This window comes from Hevea brasiliensis, chromosome 12, assembly GCF_030052815.1.
Source record: "Hevea brasiliensis isolate MT/VB/25A 57/8 chromosome 12, ASM3005281v1, whole genome shotgun sequence".
Lineage (NCBI taxonomy): Eukaryota > Viridiplantae > Streptophyta > Magnoliopsida > Malpighiales > Euphorbiaceae > Hevea > Hevea brasiliensis.
In genome coordinates, this window is record NC_079504.1 from 7,263,417 (window position 1) to 7,268,745 (window position 5,329).

At 36.9% G+C, this 5,329-nt stretch overlaps 1 non-coding gene across 1 annotated transcript; it reads right to left on the reverse strand.

The window, feature by feature from the left end:
* Positions 1-1,425: 1,425 nt before the first annotated feature.
* Positions 1,426-1,533, reverse strand: LOC131171591 (small nucleolar RNA R71). Its single transcript, XR_009142251.1, has one exon. It is a non-coding gene; the product is annotated as a small nucleolar RNA R71 (small nucleolar RNA).
* Between the last annotated feature and the right edge of the window lie 3,796 nt (positions 1,534-5,329).

Genomic DNA, 5,329 nt, shown 5'->3' on the forward strand with positions numbered 1-5,329 from the left:
ATGAATTTATGAGGTTTAATCCATTTCTTGTGTGCTTATTCACATGCTTAATGAAGGGCCCCATTAAGTTATGTTCTTAATCCTTGGTTGAAGCAGAAAGGAGAAAACCAAGTGATAGTTAATCAAGAAATTGGACTTAATTAACTTAGATCTAGAAATAGACTAAGGGTTAAGAGGGTTTTAATAGATTGATTAAAGAACCTAATGGGTCTTGGTTAATTTTAACTCCACGAAAGTAGGATTAAGTTAATTAAGGCACTCTTTGTCTCACTCGAAAGAGTTTTCAAAGGATTTTAGAATTAATCTCCTTTAAACCCATAAATTTCATGGATTGGGCTAGCTAGGGAAAATCCCAAAATAGCTTGAATATGAAATCCCGAACTCCGGAATCGCCTTTTTACCATTGTTAATTTCTAATCGAATTTAATCATTTGCCATTTTAAATATTGCCATATTTGAACTTGCTTATTTCAATTTGATGCAAATCTTAGTTTAATTAATACATTGTTGAATAGAATATTAAATTTGCACATTTAGATTTCATACTCCATTACCCATTAATTCATTATTTTAATTTCATAAATACTTCAATTTAGTCAACTTTTATATCAAAAATTCAATCATTAACACAACTCCTCGTGGGATCGATATTTTTCTATACTACTTATGCGACCAGTGCACTTGCGGTTGGGACGCATCAAGTTTTTGGCTATTCTTGGGGAGTTGTTTGTTTAAGATTGAATTCTTGATTATTTTAGTTGTTTTTTAGTTTTATCTCTGTTATCTTTTCATTTTGTGTTTGTTTGTTCTTTTTCAGGTACTCTTAATCTTTTATGAGAAGAGCTAGAAGCACAAGTGATACATCCTTATTATTCAACCCTGAAATTGAGAAATTTTGTAAGGCCAACAAGAAAGAAACCAGAAAAGAAAAGAAGCCTTGATAGAAACTGAATTAGAAGCGGACATGGTGATGAAAGAATTAGAATTGGTGTTGGTAATCTTGGAAATGGTCAAAATAATGAAAATGCAGCCCATGGTGAAGAGGTAGTAAATGCTAATCTTTAGGGAAGTATGATGGATCATGCTTTTCCTCGTTTTGATGACTTGAGAGAGAGCATAGCAAGACCAAGAATTGATGTAAATAGTTACAATATGGATTTTGGAGTCCTTCAAATGATTCAGAATTCTCAATTTGGGGGTCATCCTTATGAAAATCCACACACACATCTGAAGAAGTTTGCTATGATTTGTGACATGCAAAAACAACTGGAGTATCGATGATGCAGCAAGGCTAAAATTGTTTCCATTCTCTTTGTAAGATAGAGCATTGGATTTGCTTGATTATTTACCTCACAACTCAATTACAAATTGGGAGCAACTCACTGATGTATTTCTTGCCCAATACTTTCCACCTGGAAAAACTCAAGAGTTGAGGAATCAAATGATTGCTTTTAGACCAAGAGAAGATGAGACTCTTTATGAGTCATGGATGAGATGGAAGGAGTTGGAGAGACAATGTCCACATCATGCCATTCCTAAATGGATGATAAACCAGAATTTTTACACAAATGTCACTCCTGCTATCAGAGGAATCAATGATCCTCAAGCTGGAGAATTCATCATTAAGCATGAAGATGAAGCTTATGAGTTATTAGAGAAAATATCAAAGAGCAGTCATCTATGGAGTAGTCCAAGAGGGTCAACTCCAACTCAAAAAAGGCAAGTTGCTGGAATGTATGAGCTTGATCCATTCAACATGATCAATGCCAAATTTGATGCACTCACTAATGTCCTTGCTAAGAAAATGGAGGATTTAAGTATGCTAGTCAGTTCATCATCATGCTCTGGAAGTTCTCAACAAGTTACTTATGCAGAAGGAACAATGAGCTGTGGAGTAGATTATCCTTCATATGCTTGGAGGAATCATCCCAATTTTTCATGGGAGAATCAGCAAAATCAAGCTTCAACTCAGAACTTTCCATCACAACAACAAGAGCATCAATACCAACAACCTAGGCAACCACCACCTAGTTTTCAGCAAAAGAATGCAAATACTGCACCTTTACCAAGACAGCAAGAACAAAGTTCCACCACAGAGGCTTTATTACAACAAATTCTTGCTAATCAAATTAAGCGTGATGAAGAGTTGAGAGAGATGAAAGCAAGGCTGGAACAAATGCAAACACACAATAGGATCTTTGGAAAATCAGTTGCACAACAAGCATGCTCATCAAGTACCAATTCTATGGGAAACTTCCTAGTCAAACAGAAAATCCAAGGGAGCAATGTCATGCCATCACACTGAGGAGTGGTAAAATAGTGCATAATGAGAAGAGTGAAAAAGTTGAAAAGAGAGAAAATGAGGAAGATTTTGAGGGAGATGAAAAACAAAAGAGTGGAAAAGGAGTGCAAGAAAAGGTAAAGAGGAGGTTGGAGAGAAAGAAGAGAAATATATACCTCCAGAGCCTTACAAGCCACACTTCCCTTTCCACAGAGATTTCAAAAGCCAAGCTTGATAAGCAATTTGGGAAGTTCTTAGAGGTTTTGAAGAAGCTATATATAAATGTGCCTTTTATCGATGCTCTTTCCCAAATGCCTTCTTATGCTAAGTTTTGAAAGAAATTCTCTCAAACAAAAGAAGACTTGAAGATTATGAGATCAGAGCCTTAATCGAGGAATGCGGTGCTATCCTCCAAAGGAAACTTCCTCCAAAGCTCAAGGATCCAGGAGTTTTTCAATTCCATGCCATATTGGGGAATCATGTTTTATAAAAGCTTTATGTGATTTAGGGGCTAGTGTAAGCCTTATGCCCCTCTCCATCTATGAGAAGCTTAACATGGGAGATCTTAAGCCAACCCACATTTCTCTTGGTTGGCGAGATCAATTAAATATCGAAGGGATCTTGGAAAATATACCACTGAAGGTTGGAAAATTTTACATCTCGATTGACTTTGTCATTTTGGACATGGAAGAGGATTCTCATATGCCAATCATTTTGGGAGGCCTTTCACAGCTACGGTGGTGCTTTGATTGGCGTGAAAGGAGAAAAGCTTACTCTTAGAATCGGAGAGGATCAGTTAGTCTTCAATATTGGCAATGATAAGAAGAAGCAACATGAAGATGTAGACTCTTGTTTGAGAATTGATATAGTTGATGAGTTAGTAAAAGAGCACTTTAGAAAGAGCTATCCGAAGGCTTCTCTTGAAAGTTGTCTTATCCATGAAGGAAGTATCAATGATGAAAATCCAAAAGAGGCTGCATTTGCACAAGATTTGAATAGTAATCCTCCTTGTCCTATGGCACCAATCTTTCAAGTTGAGAAAGTGGAGAAAAGTGAAGTAAAGCAACCATCTCTCAAAGAAAAAGATGCACCAAAGGTTGTCAAGAAAGAAATGGTCGGATTTTTAGACAAAGCAACAAGGATCTTCTCATGTGATGGAAAGAAAATGAAGTATAGATTCATTGAAGCACCTATTGGAAACAGAGGCAACAAATTCCAATTTTAGCCACCATGAAACATGAAAAGAGTCTAGCTAAGGACTATAAATTAGCGCTCTTGGGAGGCATCCCAAGTCCTTTTATTTTGCTTTTGTTGATTTACTTTCATTTTCATTAATTTTGTTTTTATCTTAAATTTCCTCAAATTCAATTTTTGACATTATTAAATCTTGTCCCTTATAGATGTATATCAATGAAGAAAGGCTGGTGAACTATTGGGAGCTGCAATCTGGTTATTGCAGAGGAAAAATGCAATCTGCAGAAAAGGAAAAGTCTGCAGATAGATTCATCCTTGAGCTGCAATCTGGTTTATGCAGAGAGGAAGAAGAAATTCTGCAGCAAAGAGGGTGTTTGCAGCAGATGGCTTGTGTTTTTGGTGAGGTTGGGTGTGAGACTTTTAAGTATGTGTGATTTTAATCTTAATATGGTGGTAAGTGAGTCATTTTTGCAATTTTGAGCTTCTTTGGGTTGTAGGATTCAAGGTAAAAATGCTGCATTTTCTTGGCAAAACTTGGAGACTTCATTTCATCATTTGTGGTTAGATGCAACTTCATGCAAATTTTATGGAGTTTTATGTGCTAAATGTTGATTTGCAGAATTTGTCTTAAAATGGCATAGTTCTCAAAGGTCTTTTATGTAGGATCCATTTTTACATGCTTGTGTGATGCCTTTTTGATATACTTTGTATATATTGATGTGTTTTTGGTGAAACTTCTCATGGTTTATGCTTCATGGAATTATATTTCCTCATTCTAGGGTATTTTTCACACTTGCAATCCATGTTCTATTGCATTCTTGATCTTGCTAACTTGTGCATAAGCAATCGCATAGCTTATGCAATCTGCATAACCACAATTCTTGCCATTTTCCACCTTTATTGCAAGTGCATAAGGAGAGTGCATAGCTTATGCATACGCATAACCTCATTTTGTCAAATTTCATATCTGTCAAAACTTGCATAAGGTGAGTGCATGACTTATGCCCATTTGCACAACTTCAAATTCTGCATTTTCTCTCTCTGCGAAATGCATAGCGAGTGCATAACCTATGCATACGCATAACCAAAAACTCTGAATTTCCAGTGCGAGGGTGCATAAGCGAGTGCATAACCTATGCACTACGCATGACCAAAAACCGTAAAAATCAAACTTGCCGAGGGGTGCATAAGGAAGGTGCATAAGTTATGCACTTCCGCATAACCAAGAACTCCAAAAATTCAAACTTGCCGAGGGGTGCATAAGCAGAGTGCATAACCTATGCACATCTGCATGACCACCAACCCAAAATTCCAAAAATTGCCGAACAGTGCATGAGCAGAGTGCATAACCTATGCATACGCATGACCCGATTTTATGAACAACCACTTCAGCCGAGAGATGCATAAGGTGAGTCCATAACTTAAGCACTCCCGCATGACTTCGCTCCTCAAAATTTCAAGGGTCACCGAAACTTGCATAAGGAGAGTGCATAACTTATGCACTTCCGCATGACCAAAAAAAAAAAAAAAAATTTTGCAAATATTTTACATAGCCTATGCAACCCTTATTGCCACTCATGCAGAACCGCACGGCTTATGCACCCTACTTATGCACATGTTCTGGAAAAGTTAAAACCTGCTGAGACTTGCATAAGGAGAGTGCATAACTTATGCACTTCCGCATGACCAAAAAAAAAAAAAAAAAAATTTGCAAATATTTTACATAGCCTATGCAACCCTTATTGCCACTCATGCAGAACCGCACGGCTTATGCACCCTACTTATTCACATGTTTTGGACTAGACTTTACTCTGCATAACCTGTACAGCCTCTTATGCATCACCATTATTCCTT